General features: G+C 37.7%; 2 protein-coding genes across 8 annotated transcripts in view; one reads left to right on the forward strand and one right to left on the reverse strand.

The window, feature by feature from the left end:
• NDUFAF4 (NADH:ubiquinone oxidoreductase complex assembly factor 4) overlaps positions 1 to 24,303 on the reverse strand; it is a 350,782-nt gene that overhangs the window by 117,583 nt on the left and 208,896 nt on the right. The window lies entirely within an intron of this gene.
• The window catches only part of KLHL32 (kelch like family member 32), a 239,256-nt gene that overhangs the window by 108,925 nt on the left and 106,028 nt on the right, over positions 1 to 24,303 (forward strand). The window lies entirely within an intron of this gene.

The raw sequence follows: 24,303 nt of genomic DNA on the forward strand, positions 1-24,303 counted from the left end.
TTAAGGTTTGCTGGTAGCAGTCCATTCTGGAGAGGGTCTGATGGAACAGATAATGCCAAATACAGAACAAAGGCCAGGAATCAGGCAAGGGTTAGGTGAACAAAAGGATGGAAGACAGAGAAAAAGGGTGCCATGCAAAGGGGCTAGGGTCTTCTAATCTTGAAGTTGTGATAGACAAGCCAGACTATTCTGGAAATTATAGAAACAAGAAGGTGGCAGAGTTGGCCAGCCAATTTAGGTTTCTCTTTTGGGGCTGGGGCTTGGAAATTCTTCTCAGCCAGTAACTTCACTTTCCAGTCCCATTTGTATCTAGGTAGGGCCATATGACTAGCCCTTGCCAGGAGGGTATGACTAGAAGGACACAATGGTTATGAAACAGGTACTACAGGCTCTCTTTCCCATCTACAAGACGGAATGGCAGCAGAGGACCTAGAGGAGAGCAGAGCCCCATGATGAAGGGAATCTGGGCCCCAAGTGATCATGTGGATGATGGCTTAACTAGGAATACACACACTGGGCTGTGTCATGAGTGAGTGAAGCCACTGGGAATTTGGGTTTTATCTATTATAAAACTACCTAAGATTTTAATGCCACATTACCTTAGTTAATACAAAATCATTAAGAGACTCAACAAGTGGTTGAAACTATGACAGTGTGGAAACTAGTTATTGATGCAATCAAAAAGGGTACAGTAAGTATAATTAATATTGAATCAAGAAAACTTTTTTTCAATGCTACATACTTCTGAGGAGAAAAAAAAGGAACAGAGAAAGCATGGAATGTAAAAACACAATGTAAGATTACAGATATTAGACCAAATATTTTAGTAATCACAAAATATGTGAACTGATCAAAGGCATCTATTGAAAGATACAAATTCAGATTTATTAAAAATATCAATTTGGCCAGGCATGGTGGCTCATGCTATGCCAGCACCTGAAGGCCAAGGCAGGTGGATCACCTGAAGTCAGGAGTTTGAGACCAGCCTGGCCAACATGGTGAAACGCTGTCTCTACTAAAAAAAAAAAAAAAAAAAAAAAAAAGTTAGCTGGGCATGTTGGTGCACTCCTGTGATCCCAGCTGCTCAGGAGGCTGAGGCAGGAGAATAGGAGAATTGCCTGAACCAGGGAGGCAGAGGTTGCAGTGAGCCAAGATCGCACCACTGTGCTCCAGCCTGGATGACAGAGCAAGACTCAGTCTCAAAAAAAAAAAAAAAAAAAATCAATTTATTTATTAATAAAGAAATGAACCTCAGAAAAATATATTAGTCAGATGCTAACAAAAACATATGTGTAACAATATTAATATGCTATAAAGTAGAATTCAAGATGAACAGAATTAGAAGGGATAAAAAGTAGAAATTCTATGCTGACCAAAGTAACAATCTATCAAGAAGATTACAGTTATGAAGCTATATTCACTTAACAAACCTTCAAAATACATTAGGAAAATGATAGAATCATAAGGAGAAATTAACAAATTCTCAATCAGAGTTGGAGATTTTTAACACTCTTCTCTCTGAAACTGACAGATCCTGTAGATTTTTTTTTAAACGTAGACGGAGGATATACACATGAAACAATTATAAAACTGGTAGTTAAGTAGGTTGTTCTGATCAAGTATGTAATTAGGACATAAAGGACACATTAAAATCAGAAATCTGTAACAAAATTGATAATCTAGCCGCCTATCATATGCTTGCAATTGTAAAAAAAGACTCTTAAAAGTCTATGAGATAAATGGAAAATGAATATAGAAATTACAAAACATTTAAAACTGAATACCAAAAAAAAGCAGCGTTCTTAATATGGACTTGAAGAAGCATAGTTACAGTCTTTTCGCAGTTTGAGTTCGTTGGGAAGTAGACTCTGAGACAGAGATGAGTGTGAAGAGCCCTTGGACCCAATACCTGCAGAAGGGAGGTAAAGAAGACAGGAAGGTTAAGTTGGTCTTCAGTGCAAGCCCAATGACAGCCTCAGTGGACTCCACAGGGAACACAGGAACTAAAATGTTTTTCAGAGTTGGCCAGTGTGATTAGTCCTTTATATTCTTGCAAGGATTAGTCACTGGATGTGGGCCACCCCGGGGAAGGTGTGGGACTTTGGGTGAAGCACTCACAGTAGCTGAGTCAATCCCTGAAAAGGCTGGCAGGTGAAGTCAGTCTGCCCACAGTTCTCTCAGCAGCTCGGAATGAAGAATTCTTCATTAAAGAGGGATCTGAGTGGCACATCAGCGTCCTCTCCAAGCCTTGGTGCATTTATTTAAAAATAGGAGACATCCAAAATAAGAGCTGTGCTTTCAACCCTAATAAAATAATTGGAAGTAAATAAGCATAAAAGCAGACATTCATGAAACAGCAAAAATTTTTTTTTTACTTTTTTTTTTTTGAGACGGAGTCTCCCTCTGTTGCCAGGCTGGAGTGCAGTGGCGCGATCTTGGCTCACTGCAATCTCTGCCTCCCAGGTTCAAGCCATTCTCCTACCTCAGCCTCCCAAGTAGCTGGGACTACAGGCACCCACCACCACGCCCGGCTAATTTTTTTTTTTTTTTTTTTTTTTTTTTTTTGAGACAGAGTCTTACTCTGTCCCCCAGGCTAGAGTGCAGCAGTCTTGGCTTACTGCAACCTCTGCCTCCCGGGTTCAAGCAATTCTCCTGCCTCAGCCTCCCGAGTAACTGGGATTATAGGTGCCAGCCCCCGCGCCTGGCTCATTTTTATATTTTTAGTAGAGATGGGGTTTCACCATGTTGGCCAGGCTGGTTTCAAACTCCTGACCTCATGATGCACCCACCTCGGCCTCTCAAAGTGCTGGAATTACAGGCAGGAGCCACTGTGCCCAGCCTATACTATTTTTAAAAAATATAAATTATTTAGATAAACTTTGACCAAATTATTCAATAATTTCAAAAAAAGAAATACAATATAAAAATGATAAAGGGTGTTATCTAGAGATGAAAAAAAATGATTACCAGAAATACTATAGAAACTCTATGCCAATAAACTTCAAAACCTTGGTAACAAGTTTATAGAAAAACATAATTATCAAAAGTGGGCCAAAGAAAAGAGAAGATATAAGAAATATGAGTTGTTGACAAAATAGCCACACATTTTGTCAGAAAGGCAATGGGCCCAGATTTTTTTCTTGCTAGTACTATCAACTCTTAATAGCTGATTCCTATATTACATAAAGTCCAGAAGAAGATGGAAAGCCACACACCTCATTTTATAAGACTAGCATAATGAGAACCATATCTCAATATAGATACAAAAATTATAAATAAAATACAGCCAAATTCAATAATCAGTTTCCAGTCCTCATTTTCCTCAACGCATCGGCATCTCAGTCACTTCCTATTTCTTCCTTGAAACACTTTCTTCACTTGGCTTTGTTCCGCATTCTCTAGGTTTTCCTCCCACTTGCTGGCTGCTCCTTCTGAACCTTCTTTGCTAGTTTTTCCAATCTCCCCAACTTCTTAAAATTGCAGTGACCCAGGCTCAGTCCTTCCATCTTGCTGTCTGTATTAGCTTCCATGGTGATCTCATCTCACACATACATGTATTCCTGTATGAGGATGTATTATATAGGGTAATATATATGTATTCCTCCTATATGATAATGTATTAGAGTCCTCCCGAGAAGCAGAACCAATAGGATGTATATATAGAGAAAAAAAGATTTATTATGAGGAGTTGGTTCATACGATTATGGAGGCTGACAAGTCCCTAGATCTGCATTTGGCAGGCTGGACACCCAGGGGAGCCAATAGTGTTGGGTTTTTTTATTTTTACTTTAGGTTTAGGGGCACATGTGCAGGTTTATTACAAGGGTAAATTGTGTGCCACTGAGGTTTGCTGTACGAATGAGCACATCACCAGGTAGTGAGGATAATACTCAACAGGTAATTTTTCAACAATGGTGTAGTTTTACTGTCAGCCTGAAGGCCTGAGACTCAGGAGAGCAGATGATGTAGTTTCTGTTGGAAAGGTGGCAGGCGTGAGACTCAGGAAGGGCTGATGTTTCCGTTCAAGCCTGAAGATGGCATGTCCTAGCATGAAGACAGTCAGTAGAAGGAATCCCCTCTTTTTCAGTCTTTTGATTCTATTCAGGCTTTCAGTTGACTAGATGAGTCCTATCTACATTAAGGAGGACAACCTGCTTTATTCAGTCTACTGATTAACATGTTAATTTCATCCAGGAACACCTTCATAGACATACTAGAATAATGTTTTACCAAATATCTAAACACCTGTGGCCCAGTCAAATTGGCACATGAAATTAACCACCAGAGATGATGACTGACAAATTTATATTTCCAAATTGGACCTCCCCTAAAATTGTGAAATCATATATCCAACAGCCTGCTTATCATCTCTAGTTGGATGTTTAAGAGGCATCACAAATCTAATGTGTCCAAAATCAAACTTCCAGTTTTCTCCCACAAAACTGCTTATTGCGCGTTTTTTTCCATTTCAGTTAATGGCAACTGTACAGTTAATGCAGGCCTCAATTATCTGTGTCATCCTTGACTCTATTTTCTTGCATCCAGACTGCTAGCAGGTCCCTATAGCTGTACCTTCAAAATATATCCAGACTCCAGCCACTTCTAGTACTACCACCCTGGTCTAAGCTACCATTATGTGTTGCTAGAGTTTTACAGTATCTTCCTACTCTGTTTTCCTTCTTCAATTCTTGATCCTTTAGAGTCTGTTTCATACTGCAGCCCCAGTGAACCCATTGAAAACACAAATTGAATTGTCACTTCTGCTCAAACCCTATGACGGTTTCTACTCTCATGCAGAGTAACGGCCAGCGTCTTTTAGGGTACTTGATTCTACATCATCTGTCATCCCTCCTACAACTCTCAACCTCCCTCCATTCTGGTCACACTGCCCTTCTTGCTGTTCCTCAGATGGGCCTCTCACCTGAGAATCTTTGCACAGCTGTTTCCTCTGCCTGGATTATTCCTCTAGATAGCTACATGACTTCCTCCCTTGCCCTCTTCAGGTCTTTGCTCAAATACTGTAATACCTTCTCAGAAAGGAGGACTTTAATTTTACCTGTGATAACACTTAATTTTTTTTTTTTTTTTGAGATGGAGTTTCACTCTTGTTGCCCAGGCAACAAGGAGTGCAATGGTGCGATCTCAGCTCACTGCAATCTCTGCCTCCCAGGTTCAAGCGATTCTCCTGCCTTAGCCTTCCAAGTAGCTGGGATTACAGGTGCCTGCCACCATACCCGGCTAATTTTTGTATTTTTAGTAGACATGGGGTTTTGTCTTGTTGGCCAGACTGGTCTCGAATCCCTGACCTCAGGTGATCCACCCACCTCAGCCTCCCAAAGTGCTGGGATTACAGGCGTGAGCCACCACGCCTGGCTGATAACCACTTTTTTTTTTCTTTCTTGAGACAGTCTTGCTCTGTCACCCAAGCTGGAGTACAGTGGCGCGATCTTAGCTCACTGCAACCTCCGCCTCCCGGGTTCAAGCGATTCTCCTGCTTCAGCCTCCTGAGTAACTGGGACTACAGGCACGTGCCACCACGCCTGGCTAATTTTTTGTATTTTTTAGTAGAGATGGGGTTTCACTGTGTTAGCCAGGATGGTCTCAATCTCCTGACCTTGTGATCCGCCCACCTCAGCCTCCCAAAGTGCTGGGATTACAGGCATGAGCCACGGTGCCCAACCCTGATAACCTAATTTTTAAAGAAGACTTGTATTAGTTCATTGTCATACTGCTATAAAGAAATACCTGAGACTGGGTAATTTGTAAAGGAAAGAATTTTAATTGACTCACAGTTCCACATGTCTGGGGAGGCCTCAGGAAACTTACAATCATGGCATAAGGCAAAGAGGAGGCAAGCACCTTCTTCACAAGGTGGTAGGAGGGAGAAGAGAGCAGAGGAAACTGCCACTTATAAAACCATCAGATGTTGTGAGAACTCACTCACTATCATGAGAACCTCATGGGGGTAATGACCTCCACAATCCAATCACCTCCCACCAGGTCTCTCCCTTGACAAGTGGGGATTCTGGGGATTACAATTTGAGATGAGATTTGAGTGGGGACACAGATCCAAACCATATCAACCATATTCACATATTACTAAATACATATAATTTAGAAATTGTAAAGACCAAAAAGCTACCATTTAGGTTTTTTGAAACATTTGAAGGCATAGGACTAATTAGCAAAGATCCCCTCTGGGGTTTTGGATCATATTTTTTTAGCATTGACAATCTATAAACTATAGGCTGACAATCTATAAACTGAATTTATAGATACACTTGTAAATATAAAACTGATCAGTGTAACTTCTTTTACTTTCACAAGTAGAAGTGATTTTCTTTAAAACTAAATGTATATTTTTTGTTTCTATCCTTACAGAAGCTTCTGTGGGGGTGGGCAACACAAGGATGGCTCAGAAAATTTGGGTCACTGTCTCTGTTTTCTTTCTACACATGACAGTATGGCATTACTGATGCTGAGATTCACTTAAAATCTAGGACAATAAGGATTGCACCCGTTCCTTAACATAGAATTTATTGGATTCTTAGTGGATGCATACTGCCAAAATGGAGATTTAAGTGTAAGTCCCAAAGACTTGTCACCCAGCAGACTTTTCACTGTTTTCTCAGATCCAGCTGGCCTAGTTCTACGTGAATAGTATTACCTGAAGTCACTAGGGAACTAGGGGCCAGAAAAATCCTTGGCTGACTAATTGCGAACCTAATGGGGTAACTGTGGTCTCTCTTCCTTTCAACTTGTAACACTCTGGAGATACTAGAATCTTGTTCAGAAGAGAGTCCTGAAAAGCTGCAATAGGCTCTTCTTGTCTTGTCTTAAAGCAATTGCAACTTTGGAAAATATATGAAAAAATATAGTCCAAGGAGCTGTAGAAATTGACCAAAAAATCATGCAGAGATGAAAATGTGCTCAATTTCTCACCTAAGTCATATTATACTGTTGTCTGTGAGTGGAAGTTGGCATTGTTCACTTTGTATCTGATGATTAATCATTTAGTTAGTATCTGTTAAGAAGAGGACTCAAGAAATAGCTTTTAATTTTAGTTAGAAAAAGTAGCACCATTAATAGCGGCCTTGACATTCTGCAAAGCCAAATTAAGCAGTCAACCTGGCATTTTATAGACAGCCTGTTACAGAGCCTCACATCTGATAGACATTCAATAAGTATTAATCACCTGGCTTAGGACTAGGAGCAGCCACATAGCTGCTGTAATAGAGGTTGCACATTTTGGTGGGCCAAGGCTGATTTTGTTGTACTGTAAGACAGGACTTGTGAACATGAAGAAGTGTGTGGGTTTTTTATTTTTATTTTTTTCAAATTAAATGACTTCATAATTTTCTTTCGAAACTAAGCACATTTTATTACAAATGGATTTCCTTTTGTCAATTCAAGGTAAGGTACCAGGTAGCAGTGATATTGGTCAAATGTTACTTCTTTTGTAAATAGAAAGCAGAGTGCCATCTAAAGAGCCATCATCACATTCCTTTGTAAAATTATTTGAATCAATGCCAGAGAAATCGTTAACATTTCAGAGTCATTCATTTAATGTTAATTATCGTGTTTATAGTTAGTTTATTGTGTTTATTATAGTGAATGGATGGATAATGGTGAACTCTGGTCTGCATTTTATTCTTTTATTTAAAATTGTTCACATCTACTAAATATAAGTATTATGAATCTAGAAAAATAGGTTTAAAGTAATAATAATAGCTAACATTTTTATCATTTACACTGTGGCAGTCATTGTGCTAAGCCCCTTTATATGTTTTCATTTCAAATATATATTGAAAGGTCACTTTATGTTTCTGCCGTATCTTTTCTATGCTTTTAAGATTATAACTTTTATGCTGTTTTATTTAAAATAAAATTTGCATTCATGCTTATTTGTTCTCAGGTATACAGTCAACCTCAGCTTCATCCAAAAGAAGAACACATGTTTAAAGGATAATAAAGCTGATGAAATTTTTAAACTCTTAAAAATTAGTATTGAGTGAAGGCAGATGTTTGTAAAAGAGGTGAAGACATCTGATCATGTGAACCTGATGAATTGGTATAAAGAATTATTGGAATCTGTAGAAATGCCATGATTCTGCTTATTGTCTTTGTAAAAAACTGCTTTGGAATGAATTGTCCATAGTGTGGGATGATCCAGCTGCTTGTTGAATCAGTTGCTTTTCATTAGCCCATCTGATGTTGATTGGAGTCTGGGCTTGCATGCCTGAACTCCTGAAAGAGTGAATTATCAGTATGCTTCTCACACAGAGAGCTGTGACTCTAATGAGGGATTTTCATATCAAATCATTCATATCACTTTATAATCACAATACATGTATTAGATGCTTTCTGATCCTGCTGCAATCATGAGAATTAGCTAACTTCGTGTGAGATTCCAGTAATAGATAGTAATGCATTTCTCAGGTAGGCAGTGAATATTCATCCTTCTAAGGTCAACAGTGGTTGGAAGAAGTGGAGGAGAGGAAGTCTGTAAGTCTAAACACAGTCTGATATCTGTTTGTCTTTCTTTGAATTGAAGGGCCTACTAGTTTCCCAGTTTATCTGGCAGTCTCTCCAACTTGAGAGGGAGGCACATGAGTAGGCGCAGAAGAATGGTGGTGAAGGGCATGGGTTCAAGTCCCGACTCTCCCTCTTACCAGCTTTATCACCTTGAACTATTTGCTTAATTTCACTGGGTCTCATTTCTCATGTTTAAAATGAGGTAATAGTAGTACCTGACTTCACAGAGTTGTGAAAATAAAACTTTAATTCAAGTAGGACTCTGACACGGGGCCTGCCACATGGTAAAGGCTGGGTAAACATGAGTTGCTATTGTCATTGTTCTCATTATTACACCGGCGCTATACGGAGGCCCTAGAAGAAAAAGCTATTATCTTTCTTTTAATGATTGAGCAGAGCTCATTTCACCCAAAAGAAGATGCAGATCAAAATGGGTAATATGTAAAATATAATTATATAAATTTTGAGAAATAAATACATTTTATATATATATAAATTTCATAGGATTAAAAGAAGTCCATCTAATTATTTTTTAAAAGGTGTTTGAAGGCTCATGGATGATTCCTAAACCCTCTTGTTTCCCCGTTTTATAAGATGTAGAGACTTTGTATTAGCCTGCATGGACAAAGCATCAAATGTGTTTGCAGAAAAAGTGTGCTTAATGGGAGGATTCCTTGAGCCCAGGAGTTTGAGGTTGCAGTGAGCTATGATCATGCCACTGTACTCTAGCCTGGGTGACACAGCAAGACCCTGTCTCAAAAAAAAAAATGAACTTGAACATTTGGGAAGACCGAACACTTCATATTCGTTGAGCTGACCTGTTCTTAGATTAGGAAGGTAACAGGGAAATTGTTGCTTAGCAACTAATGGAGTTAAATGAAACAGTCTGTTAGCTGGGCTCTTGCCCTCATCTGTGTGCATGCCTAATAAAGGAGATGGGCTCCAGTGTGTATTGCTTGACTCACAGCTGTCAAACAAAAGTGATGAATAAAATGCAAGATGGAAGGGAGGGTCCACACCTGGACTGGGCATCTATATTTATGGTCATATACACCTTCCTTTATGTTAGATGTTGAAGAAAAAGTTATTAAGAGAGGACATTAAAAACAAGAGAGGGACTGTTGAAATTGAGGGTTAAATTTTTAAGAGTGATCATTAGTTTACATTGAGTTTTAAGAGACTAAGATAATAAGTGATAATTGACGAAATTCCACACTATTATCTTCAACATTCTTCTAAAAAGTTCTCTATAGAAAAGGGATAACAGGGTTGGGCACAGTGGCTCACACCTGTATTCCCAGCACTTTGGGAGGCCAAGGCAGGCAGATCATGAAGTCAGGGGTTCGAGACCAGCCTGACCAATATGGTGAAACCCCGTCTCTACTAAAAATACAAAAACCAGCTGGGCGTGGTGGCATGCGCCTGTAGTCCCAGCTACTTGGGGGCCTGAGGCAGGAGAATCACTTGAACCCAGGAGGCAGAGGCTGCAGTGAGCCGAGATTGCACCACTGCACTCCAGCCTGGGCAAAAGAGGGAGACTCCCTCTCAAAAAAAAAAAAGAAAAAAAAAAAAAAAAAAAAGGAAAGGGATAACAGATCTTATGGATGACATGGTGAATTCTAGGGCAGAAATTGTGTGTTTTAGTACTTGTCTGCTCCTGGTCCCTATTTATACCCACGACAGACGTTATGACTAGATCCTGACCACTCTCACTTGAGCTGGATGTGGCCTTACAGCCCTCAACAGGGCTCCAGGAAGCCATTACCAATATCATATTGGGCAGGTAAGAAACTTCCTTGTCATTCTTTATGACAAATTGAAACTTGTTAAAAACTTCTACTTTTTGAATTCCATAGGAATATTCTGAGTGATTTGTGTCAAAAGCAGCTTTGAGGTAGCCACATGAAATTCCTCTTAAGGAAAATTGTTAAGAAGGAAATAGACCAGAGAAAATCAACCAAAGTAATTGGGGGGAAAGGGAGACAGTGTGAAAGATTTGCCTGAAAGTTCTTACCACTGCCACCATTCAGGAGCTTAGGATGATTTACTCTTTCAAAGACTATGTCCTTGAATCCACTTTCTTTTGAAATACCTTTCATTGTCTGTATAGTAATCACTCCCACCCCTCCATATCTAGGGATCAGTCCTCTCATGCTGGGATTTGGACTCAGACCTTCTGTTCAGCCTACAAAACTTCGAGCATTGGCTTCAAGCACTAACATTTTTATGACTCAGAGAATTCGAATTAGATACTATTTCCAGTAGGAGACTCTAGAGCTGTTACTATATATATTTGAAAGGCGGTTAAGCACAAAAGAGAGTGAACGCATTGACCTTCTCCTATGGCCAAGGGGAGAAAGTTATCAGGAGTGTGATTAGAAGTCAATATTTTGAAGGTTTTACTAATATTTCTCCAGCAAGGGACAGCCTGTCATGAAAAATATTAGGTGTCTCATCACCTCAAGTATTCAAGTATGCAAGGAGTGCTGCAAGGGGGAGAACTGACTACCCCAGCTCTGCTTCTCAAACGTTTATGTGCATGTGGTTCACCTGGGGCTCTCGTTAAAACTCAGCTTTCCCATCTAGTAAGTGTGGGGTAGAAGCCGAGATTCTACATTTCTTACAAGTTCCTTGGCAATACCAATGCTGGATTCCAGGGACCACACCTTAGGTAGGGAGGGGCCAGTGATCTCTAAAGTATTAAAATTCCAAAATTCCATTTGCAGAAGAGAGACTAGAGTTTAGTCTTGCTTCTTACACACACCCAGCACAGCTTTGAAAACCACATAGGAATCTCTTGTGGTCTTAGAGAATTCCCCCTGAATTCCTATCATGTTTTCCTTAGTAAAGAATACCCCGCTCTGCCTCCTCAGTTGCTTCACTTCTTTTTTTCTCCAGGCTTTCAACCTTTTCTAATGTCACTGTTCTCTAAAAAAAATTTCCTTTTTTCATGCTTTCTCTGATCCATGCAGACTCTAATCACAACTGCTCAGTCATTCCTTCGTGCAAGTCCCAAATTCTGTCTTAGGACAGCTGTCAAAATGCAGGAAATCTAGGTTATGTCTCAGTCGGGGTGTCCTTAGAAGTTTGTGAAAAGCAGGATTGTGCCATTGGCTGCCATATGAGGGAGATCAAACAGCCTCTTTGATTAATTTGATTCATTCAATAATGGTTTAGCAAATGTATTCATTAAGAAAGAGTAAAAGTGCCATCCCTAAACATCTGAAAGAGGCAAATTTGTGACAGATTAAACAATGGACTTCTTTGTATGGTGGGTAGGACTGTATTGTGATCCCATGTTCAGGGAATACAACTGGAAAGTAACAGTATCACCAGAGGAATAAGGAGAACCATAGGGATCTGAGAGGGCAACCCAAGGCTGAAGTCAAATGTGTGGATGCCACTTTCCAGAAGATGGAAAGACTGGCAAGGACAAATTTTGAGTTACCCAACGGCATGGTGAGCAGCAGTTTCTGGCCTTCACAATTACCATAACTTTGGCTAAGAAACAACTTGATTTGTGTCCTTTTTTTATTCCACCCTTTTCTCTCCCAGAAGACCCAGGTCGTTGAAACATGGCCACATTCAGGAGGAGAATTCTAAACAGACAGGATAAACCATAATGATGCTTGTTTTGAAGGGCTCATTATCACTGTATAGTTAATTTAGGAAGCAACTGTGCCAAGAGCAAAGCTGTGAAACGCAGCTAGATCCTTTAAATAAACAAGCTACATATTTGAAGATTTTAGAAAAAAAACAATATGTAACATAATTTTTAGCATATAAGATGGATCTTTTTTTATGTGGTTAAGGTGAGGGAAAACTATTTTAGAGATATTAATTTTTGTTGCCTAATTATATTTATAGTAATATAATTTTACTGTTTTAGTTTGTCTTGTGTTATTTTATTCTCTGAGAGTATTATTATACTATGGGAGGAAAAATTAAAACAATTATAAAGAGGAAGAAAATCACCAACCAAACATCCTCACTCTTACAGACCGTTTAGCTCCCCAGATGGATTGAGTTATTTTATTCATTTGCAAGATAAAGGAGGTAAATAGTCCAATTTGACTGTGAGTGGGACCCTCTTCTCCCTAATGGAAGGGAATGGGCTATTGCAGTTAATTGAATGGTCTCATTAACTGAGATTTACTACCCATTCTGTATGTGAGGTGTAACCAAAATGTAATAAAGGCTAATAACCATTAACACTAAATTGATCAAAATGTAATCTTTGTTGATTCAGAAGTTAGTTCAAATCTCTGTAATGCCTCATGACCATTGTAAACATCACTAATTATGTAACAGTGGGCATATAGAAGATGTAAGATGTAATGGATATACTGTCATCATTGCAAGTTGCTCTTTTCAATGACTTCCTTAGACATATCTGTTTACTTTCATTTAACTCTGTTTAATGTTCATAAAATGTAAGGGTTGAATGTGCCTCCAAACAATTCAGTTATTTCACCTGTAAGATTATATGTATTCTTGATAAAATGGGAGTCTCAGTGGTTTTGCCTGTGTTCAGTGTAATTCCAAAGCTGGACATAGTTTGCCAGGTAAAAAGATCATATTTTACCAGATGCTTTAAAAAGTCTATCATCTGTCATTTTACTTATCTATGAAGATATAGTAGAATTTTTGTCAGTTTTGTGTCATAAGGTACCACCCTAAAATGTAGCTGTAACTAATCTTGTGTCTGCATGACAACTAACATGACTCAAGAAAACTTCACGGCCGGGCGCGGTGGCTCAAGCCTGTAATCCCAGCACTTTGGGAGGCCGAGACGGGCAGATCACGAAGTCAGGAGGTCGAGACCATCCTGGTTAACACGGTGAAACCCTGTCTCTACTAAAAATACAAAAAATTAGCTGGGCGTGGTGGCAGGCGCCTGTTGTCCCAGATACTCAGGAGGCTGAGGCAGGAGAGTGGCGTGAACCTGGGAGGTGGAGCTTCCCATACCTCCCTCTGTGGTAGGCACTTAAAGTGGATTATATACTCACAAACTAGAAAGGTTTGTGTTGGTGGCAGCACATTATCAGCCACAAATGAGCTGTGATGACTGTAAATCTCAGCCTGGCTGAGGCTCTCCCAAAGACAAAATCTTGTGAACCAAGCATGAGTCTGTGCAATGCTTTCATATTTCTAAGCAGAACTTTATCCCATGCTTTGGCAGAATGTTGTGACTTGATAGAGAACATTGACATATGTTCTTTTTTTTCTAAGTGTCTAGCTTTGAACTCACTTGTGTTTCTCAAGTGTTTAGCTTACAGTGAATGCTCTTTCTCTTTAGTTATGATTTTACATTTTGGTACCTAAAACACCTTTCATGCAGAACATTCTCTGTTACATAGAATGAATTCTTTTTGTTTATGACACTGTAGGGTGGTAGGACATCATCTGTAGATGAGTTTTGAAGATCATTTTGGTTGATTCATTCATTTGCTGTATTTATTGCATGTATGTACTCCCAGGATCTGGGAGCACCACAGTGAGAGAAGGAGATATGGCACCTGCCTTCATGGAGCCTGCAGTCTACCTTTTCAAGATGTTATATGCTTAAAAATATTACTGTTGGTCTCATCACCTCTTTTGCTGCCAAGGAGACTTTGGCCTTCCTCGTGGTCTCTAGCAGGTTTCTGGACATTGTTTCACTAGCTCGGATAGACTAGGCAACTGGTGTTTCACTGTGCCAAATGGCCAAGTTCTTCCTTATTACCAAGTGATATCCAATGAGGCTCTTCCTAATTGAGATGTCTTTTAAATTTATTATATCCAAGACATTGACCTTGATATAATAGTTCCCCTTTTTTAATCTTTAGGTTAATTATGGTTTTTAAAAATTGTGATAAGCATTAAATTTTTAACATTAATTTTTTTTTTAGATAGAGTCTCACTCTCTTGCCCAAGCTGGGATGCAGTGGTGTGATCATGGCTCACTGCAGCCTCAAACTCCTGGGGTCAAGCAATCCTCCTCCCTCACCGTCTTGAGTAACTGGGAATACAGGTGCATACCACCATGCTCAGCTAATTTTTTTAATTGTTTGTAGAGATAGGGTCTCCCTATGTTACCCAGCCTGGTCTCAAACTCCTGGCCTCAAGTGAACTTCCAGCCTCAGCCTCCCAAAGTGGTGGGATTATAGACATGACTCACGGTGCCTGGGCAATGTTAAATTTCTAAACAGTATGATGTGATGTCAAAGTGGAAGTTCTGTATTTATAGAAGTGGTGGTGATGATTTTTATAATGGGGTCATTCCATAAAGTAGAAGTCTAGGAGTATGTTGCAAAAGTGAAGTCCTGAAGCCAGAGATAGGGATTTAGAGTGAGACTGTCATTTGGAAACTATTTGAAATGAATGGATTTAGTCAGCAGTTGAGTGGAGGGTGCTGTTTCTCAGCCGTCGTTTCAGTTAGAATCAAAGGGAGACATGGGACAGTGAGACATTCAACCTGGATTATAGCAACAGTTTCTACCTATTAAACATCTACTGTGTGCCATATATTATGCCTGACATTAAGCATAATTGTATTTAAACCTATGACAACCCTGTGAAGTTGGTATTATTCCCATTTTACAGATAAAGGGCCTGAGGCTCAGAGAAGGTAAAAAATTAGCCAAAGTTCCAAGATAAATTGCCCACATGACCAGTAGGTTATAGAACTAGATGTATCTTCCTGCATAGTTCTGAACATTAAAAATAAAACCAAGTTTTTAAAAGGGAATTGTTTGAAATTCATAAGTAATACATGTTCATTGCAATGATCCAAAAAAATACTTATGTAAACAGGATAAAATTAAGTCTATTTTTCCCTCTACAATCATACTCTATAATATAGCAATTATAGATGCATTTAATTGTATTGATATAAAATAATTACCAATATGGTGTCTCTTTATTGCACATACAAACGTGCAAATATAGATATACACTATTTAAGGAATTGTGTTTTCCTCCCAACTCTACTAACCCTCTGATTGAGGATCCCTATTCTATGCCAGTGTTACCCTGATTACTTTTGAAAGATGCTAGAAATGTAGATTTTTAAAACTCCTTTGGCAGCCTATTTTATTTTTTTAACCTTTGTTCTTAGGAAGTTTTTCCTTTTCATTAACCCAGAATATTCTTCTGCAGTTTAAGCTATTTGAGTCCTGCTGTACATACGGGATTGATGGCAAGCAGGTGGTCAGCACATCAGGTGCAATTACAACTGGAAGATCTGAAAAAAGAACTTGGTTGGTGTGGGGAGTGTTAAAAACTTAACCACCCATGTAATAAAAAGCAGACACTGAAAACAACTGAAATTTCTTTCAGGTTCTTTTCAAGAAGTTTAGAAGCAAATTCAACATTTTATAAACTAAAGGTTTTTATTTAACTGTGATCTATTTTTTAATTTTGGAATTTCAGGTAATCTTCTACAAATGCATAAACAAAATCTACTTAACTCTAAAGATAATTTCCTGTTAGCCTTTTTTATCTATTATTAAATAGATAAAATTTATCTATTTAACACTTGATTAAAAAAAAACAACAACAGAAACTGGTGCTTCTCCTAATATATCAGTCCTTTAAACCAGGGAATACTTAAAAGAAACTTCACTACATTTTGTTGTTACCACAAAATATAAATTTTACTAAGAGCTTGCCATATGTCAGGTGCTCTTCACTTTGTATGTATACTTAATGGACCACAGTATAGTGTCAACATAACTTTTATATGTACTGGGAAACCAAAACATATGTATGACTCATTGTGTTATGATATTTGCTTTATTAAGGTGGTCTGGAACTAAACCCACTCTATCTCTAAAATATGCCTATATAAGTGAGATCATTCAATATTTGTCTCTCTGTGTCTAGTTTATTTCACTTAGCATAATGTCTTCCAGGTTCATCCATATCGTTGCAAATGGCAGGATTTTCTTCTTTTTTAAGGCTAAATAATGTTCGTGTGTATGTGTATATCTCATATTTTCTTTATCCATATATTCGTTGAGGGACATTAAGATTGTTTCCATAATGTAGCTATTGTAAATAATGCTGCAATAACCATGGGAGTGTGGCCATCACTTTGAGATACTAATTTCATTTTCTTTGCATACATACCCAGAAGTGAGATTGTTAGATCATAAGGTAGTTCTTTAAAAAAAATTTTTTAGTACCCTCTCTACTGTTTCCCATAATGGCTGTACCAATTTACATTCCAACCAATAATAACAAGGATTCCCTTTTCTCTACAACCTCACTAACAATTATCTTTTGTCTTTTTGGTAATAATTATTCTAACGGATGTGAAGAGACATCTCATTGTGGTTTTTACTTACTTTTCCCTGACGATCAGTGATATTGAGCATCTTTTTATATACCTGTTGCCCATTTGTATGCCTTCTTTGGAAAAATGTCTATTCAGGTCCTGTGACCATTTTAAAGTTCAGTTATTTATTTATTTATTTTGCTATTGAATTTTGTGAGTTCCTTAAATATTTTTGGATATTAACACTTTATCAGATATATGGTTTGCAAATATTTTTCCCATTCTGTGGGTTGCCATTTTAATCTGTTGATTGTTTCCTTTGGTATGCATAAGTTTTTAGTTTGATGCAAGGCCACTTATTTTTGCTTTTGTTGCCAGTAGTTTGGTGTCATATCCAAAAAATTATTTGACCAATGTCAAGGAACTTTCCCCTACACTTTCTTCTTTATTGTTTTAAATCTTATATTTAAGTCATTAACACATTTAAGTTAATTTTTGCGTATGATATGAGATAAGGGTTCAATTCTATTCTTTGGCATGCAGATATCAAGTTTTTCTTGCACCATATATTGAAGAGCCTGTCCTTTCCCTATTGTGTGTTCTTGGCACCCTGTCAAAGATCAGTTTACCACAGATGCATGGATTTATTTCTGGGCTATTCTGTTAGTTGGTCTATATATCTGTTTTTATGACAGTACTATACTGTTTTGATTACTGTAGCTTTTTAATGTATTTTGAAATCAGGAAGTATGATGCCTGCAGTATGTTCTTCTTGTTTAAGATTTCTTTGGCTCTTTAGGGTCTTTTGTGGTTCCATTTGATTTTAGCATTTTTTTTTTCTATTTCTATAAAGAATGCCACTTGGATTTTGGTAGGGGTTGTGTTGAATGTATAGATCACTTTGAGTAGTATGAACATTTTAACACATTGTTTTTTAATCCGTGGACATGGATGTCTTTCCATTTTATCTGTGTCTTTGATTTCCTTCACCAGTATTTTATAACTTTCAGTTGACAAGTCTTTCACTTCTTTGATTAAATTTATGCCTAAGTATTTTCTTTGTTCTTTTAAATGGGATGGTTTTCTTAAATTTCTTTTTTATTACTTTTCTGTTTGTGTACAGAAATACCACTGATTTTTGAATGTTAATTTTGCACCAAAAAACTTTGTTAAACTCATTTCTTAGTTCTAACATTGTTTTTTGGTTGAATCTTCAGGGTTTCCTACATATATAATCATGTTATCTACAGAGATAATTTCACTTTTTTCTCTCCAGTTTGGATGCTTTTTATTTCTTTTTCTTGTTTAATTGCACTGGGTAGGACTTCCAGTACTAAGTTGAATGAAAGTGGTCTCTCATCTTCTCTTGCTATCTTCCTTTGTTATTTGATTATTTTTGTAGTATTTGTTTTGATTCTTTTCTATTTATCTTTTGTATATCTATTATAATTTTTTTTTCTGTGTGGTTACCTCAAGCCTGGCATAAAGTGTCTTGTAGTTACAATGGTCTATTTTAAGTTGATAACTTAACTCAACTGCACACAAAAATTCTCCACTTTTACCACCTCCCCCAAACTTTATGTTTTTGTAGTCAGAGTTTACTTCTTTTTATATTGTGTATCCATCAACAAATTTTGGTCTTTTATCTTTTAAATGTTGGGATAAAAGTAACTTACACACCACCATTACAGTGTTACATTATTATGTATTTGTCCATATCTTTACTTTTGCCAGTGATATTTATGTTTTCTTATGCTTTCACGTTACTGTTTAGCATGTTTTTGTTTCAATTTGAAGAACCCCCTTAGCCATTTCATGTAAAGTAGGTTTAAGAGTCACAAACTCTCTCAGTTTTTGTTTCCCTGGGAAAGATCTTCTGTTTCATTTATTTTTAAAGGATAGTTTTGCCAGATATTGTATTCTTGGCAGTTTTTTTCTTTCAGTATTCTGAATGTATCATCCCACTCTCTTCTGGCCTGCAATATTTCTACTAAAAAAATCCACTGATTGTCTCATGGAGATGGTTCCCTTATATGTGACAAGTCACTTTTCTTTTGCTTCTTTCAAAATTCTCTGTCTTTAACTTTTGAAAATTTAATTATAATGTATCCTGGTGCAGATCTCTTTGTATTCAACTTATTTAGGATTCTTTGGGGTTCATCAATCCAGATGTCCACTTCCTTCCCCTGATTTGAAATGTTTTTGGTAATTATTCGTTTTCAATAATCTTTCTTCTCCTTTCTATTTCTCTTCTTTTTATTAAGCTTTTATAATATAAATTGGTTTACTTGATACTGTTTCATAAAAGCCATAGGCTTTCTTTACTCCTTTTTACTCTTTTTTCTTTTTTTTCCTTTGACTGGATAATTTTAAACGACCAGTATTCAAGTTTACTAATTCTTTCCTCTGTTTGATCAAGTCTGGTATTGAAGCTCTCTGTTGCATTTTTTTGTTTCATTTATTGTGTTCTTCAGCTTCAGAATTTGCTTCATTTTTGTGGTTTGCATTTCTCTAATTTTCCCTTTCATTTGTGTATTACATAAAATTTACATTTCTCTAACTTTCCCTTTTGTTTATGTATTATTTTCCTGATATTATTGAGTTGTCTGTGTTCAATGATAATTTCTTAAAACAATAACTTTGTCAGGCAATTCATAGGTCTCCATTTCTTTGGTATCGTTACTGGAATTATCATTTCCTTTAGTGATGTTAGGTTTCCCTGACATTTCATGTTCCTTGTAGCCTTGCATTGGTGTCTGAACATTAGAAGGAGCAGTTACATCTTTCAGATATTACAGACTGGCTTTGGTGGGGAAGACTTTCACCTGAGGTGTGATGATACCTGAGGTGTGATGATGGGTGGGGTGTGTGGTGGTTCTTAAATAATCACCTGAGGTGTGAGGATGGGTGGGGTGTGTGGTGGTTGTGGGTCCAATGCAAGTTCTGAAGGGTATGCAGGGGCACTGGTTTTGGGGATTGTGTGACACTGTCATGGTGCGTGGGGTTGCCAGGTCCTGGTGCAGGTGCAAGACAAGTGACATCACAGCCAGGTGTAGGCTCATGTGAAGCCATACCAGGTGCAGGGTGCCAGAGTGACCCCCTTCAGCTCCAGGGTATGCAAAAGCATGGGCTCCAGGCATCTCTGTCAGCTGGGGTTTGTGTTGGTGAAGACTGGCGATCTTTAGCAGCAAAGACTGTAGGAGTCCTCCTGCTCTTTTCTCCTACAGGGGGATATAGTGGTCAAGGCAATTTCTCTTGGCACTAAGCTGTACTATGTGGAACATCCTAAGTTCTAAAAAATGTTCAATTTTTAAAATTTATGATAAACTTCTGAAAGTTAAATACATTATGAATGTTAGCTTTTTAATATATCAAATATAGTTGAATATATTATATGTTAAATACTCCCAATAGCTTTAAGATATTCTGAATGTTATTTTATTTTTTCAAATTGTATTTAAAATCTATTTTGGAAAATTTCTTAAATGGCAAGAGAGCAATAATTTAGTGTTTCTAACAGTAAAAAGTTTAACCATAAATTAAGCTCTCAAAAATAATCCTTTTCATTATGAAAACGTAAAACTCTCTAATGCAGTGAGATGGAAATGAAGATCTCTACAAGGAATAATGGGTCATTAGTTTATATTATACATATTAATTTAAAATGTATAGACTTGTGAGGATAAAAAAATACATTTGTTAAAATAAAATCCTATTAGTTCAATAGTACAAAGAATATAAAATACCTAGGAATCAATTTAACCAAAGAAGTAAAATATCTAAACAAGGAAAACTATAAAACACTGATGAAAGAAGATGATGCCAAAAAAAGGGAAAGATATTCCATGTTCATGGATAGGAATAATAAATACTGCTAAAATAACAATACTACCCAAAGTAGTTTATAGATTCAATGCAATCCATATCAAATTTCCAATGACGTTCTTCACAGAAATAGAAAAAATATCCTAAATATAAATGGAACCACAAAAATCCCAAATAGCCAAAGCCACCCTGAGCAAAAAGAACAAAGACGTTACACTATCAGATATCAAAATGTACTAAAAAGCTATAGTAACTAAACCAGCCTGGTACTGGCATAAAAACAGACACATAGATCAATGGAATAGAATAGGGAACCCAAATATAAGTCCACACATTTACAGACAACTTATCTTTGCAAAGGTGCCAACAACATACAATGAGGAAAAGACAGTCTTCTTAATACATGGCGCTGGGAAAATTGCATAACTATATGCAGAAGAATGTAACTACACCCTTATCTCTAACTATACACAAAAATCAAATCAAAATGTATTAAAGACTTAAATCTAAGGCCCCAACTATGAAATAACTAGAAGACAATATTGGGGAAATGCTACAGGACATTGGTCTAGGCAAAGGCTTTTTGGGATTAAGACCCCCAAAACACAGGCAGCCAAAGCAAAAATAGACAAATGGAATTTCATCAAGCTAAAAAGCTTCTACACAGCAAAGGAAACAATCAACAAAGTGAAGGGCAAACCCACAGAATGGGGACAAATATTTGTAAACTACCATCTGACAAGGGATTGATAACCAGAATATATAAGAAGCTCAAACAGTTCACTAGCCAAAAAAAAAAAAAAAAAAAAAAAATCCAATTTAAAAATGGGCAAAAATAGATATTTCTTAAAAGAAGACATACAAATGTCCAACAGACATATGTAAAAAAATACTGAAGGTCACTGAGCATCAGAAGATGCAAATCAAAACTACGGTGAAATACCTCACCCCAGTTAAAATGGCTTTTATCAAAAAGAGAGGCAATAACAGATTCTGGCAATGATATGGAGAAAGGGGAACTCTACTACTCTGTTGATGGGAATAAATTAGTACAGCCACTATGGAGAACAGAATGGAGGTTCCTCAAGAAACTAAAAATGTAGCTTGCATATGACTCAGCAATTTTACCACAGGTATATATTCAAAAGTAAGGAAATCAGTATATTGTAAAATATATATTATATATCCAAAAGAAAGGAAATCAGTATATCTGCACTCCCATGTTTATTGTAGCACTATTCACAATAGTCAAAATTTGGAATTGGGCCGGGTGCAGTGGCTCATACCTGTAATCCCAGCACTCCAGCACTTAGGGAGGCTGAGGCAGGTGGATCAATTGAGGTCAGGAGTTCGAGACCAGCCTGGCCAACATGGTGAAACCCCGTCTCTACTAAAAATATATAAATTAGCCGGGTGTGGTGGCACGTGCCTGTTGCTCCAGCTACTCAGGGGGCTGAGGAAACAGAATTGCTTGAACCCAGGAGGCGGAGGTTGCGGTGAGCTGAGGTCATGCCACTGCACTCCAGCCTGGGTGGCAGAGCAAGACTCTGTCTCAAAAAAAAAAAAAAAAAAGGAAAATGGAATTAACTAAGTGCTTATCAGTGAATGAATGGACAAAGAAAATGCGGTATATATACCCAAATAAATGTTATAAAAAAATGAAATCCTGTCATTTGCAGCAATGTGGATGGAACTGGAGGTCATTATGTTAAGTGAAATAAGCCAAGCACAAAAAGACAAATAATGTATGTCGTCACTCATATGTGAGAGCTTAAAAAAAAGTGAATCTCATGAAGACAGAGAGTAGACTGGTGGTTACCCGTTACCCTACCCAGGAGGCTGGGAAGGGTCGTTGGGAGGGGGAGGATGATGGGGATATTGAATAATGGGTGCAAATATACAGTTTAATAGAAGAAATAAGACCTAGTGTTAGATCAGTAGAGTGACTATAGTTTACAGTAATCTATTGTACACTTGAAAATAGCTAGAAAGGAGCTGGGCATGGTGGTTCACGCCTGTAATCCCAGCACTTTAGGAGGCTGAGGCAGGCGGATCACAAGGTCAGGAGTTCGAGACCAGCCTGGCCAATATGGCGAAACCTTGTCTCTACTAAAAATACAAAAATTAGCCAGGAGTGGTGGCAGGCACCTATAATCCCAGCTACTCGGGAGGCTGAGGCAGGAGAATCTCATGAGCCTGGGAGGCAGAGGTTGCAGTCAGGCAAGATTGAGCGACTATACTCCAGTCTGGGTGATAGAGCAAGACTCCATCTCAAAAAAAAAAAAAAAAAAAAAAAAAGAAAGAAAAGAAAATCACTATAAGAGAATAATTTGAATGTTTCAAGCATAAAGAAAAGACATTTTTAAGGTGATAGATATCTCAAATACACTGATTTGGTCATTAAAAAGTATGACTATATTAAATTATCATATGTACCCCCGAAATATGTACATTCCTTAGGCATTGATAAAATTTAAATAAACAAAATTTCTAAAAGATGAATATTGATACATTGGCAAAAGTAAAAAAAAAAATCACATTTTTTAAATTAAAAAAATTCAGCATGGACTAAATACCACATAGTATAGTGAGGTGTTTTTGTTTTTGTTTTTTTTGCTACTATAAAGTTAGCTAAACTGCAGAATCTCAGGGAACAGTTCCCACAAGACTTCTCTCATTATCAGTAAACAAAATTGAATTCTCTTTATATTTCTTCAGTCAAAGATTAACGGTGCACAAATTAGTGTCGGGTTGTATTTTTTTTTTTTTTTTTTTTTTGCCTTTTTAGATTTTTTTTTTTTTTTTTTTTTTTTTTTTTTTTGAGACGGAGTCTTGCTCTGTCGCCCAGGCTGGAGTGCAGTGGCCAGATCTCGGCTCACTGCAAGCTCCGCCTCCTGGGTTCACGCCATTCTCCTGCCTCAGCCTCCCGAGTAGCTGGGACTACAGGCGCCCGCCACCTCGCCCGGCTAGTTTTTTGTATTTTTTAGTAGAGATGGGGTTTCACCGGGTTAGCCAGGATGGTCTCGATTTCCTGACCTTGTGATCCACCCATCTCGGCCTCCCAAAGTGCTGGGATTACAGGCTTGAGCCACCGCGCCCAGCCGCCTTTTTAAATTTTTTTATGGAAACTCATACATTTGTTTAATTTGGCAAGTTTTTGTTTTTTTAATTTCAAATTTTCATTTGACATATTGATTTGCAATAAATTGGCCATTTGGAGAATTGGTTGGGGGCAAATTCACTTGCACTGAATAGCTTAGTGGTTCTCAAATTCAAGTGGGCATAAGAATCACCTGGAGGTCCTATTACAATACAGATTGCTGGGCCCCACTTGGAGTATCAGTTTCAATAAGTCTGCAGTGGAGCCCTGAGAGTCTGTACTCAAACATGTTCCCAGGTGATGCTGATGTCTCTGGTCCAAGGGCTACACTTTGAGAACCACTAAAATGGAGTGTGTGACACATGGCTTTGTATTCCCACCCAAATCTCATCTTGAATTGTAGTCCCCATAGACCCTATAATCCCTGCATGTCAAAGGAGAGACCAGGTGGAGGGTAATTGAATCATGGGGGTGATTTCCCCCATGCTGTTCTCGTGATAGTGAGTGAGTTCTCACAAGATCTGATGGTTTTATAAAGGGCTCTTCCCCTTCACTTCAAACTTCTTTCTGCTGCCTTGTGAAA

This window comes from Macaca thibetana, chromosome 4 (assembly GCF_024542745.1).
Source record: "Macaca thibetana thibetana isolate TM-01 chromosome 4, ASM2454274v1, whole genome shotgun sequence".
Taxonomy (NCBI): Eukaryota; Metazoa; Chordata; class Mammalia; order Primates; family Cercopithecidae; genus Macaca; species Macaca thibetana.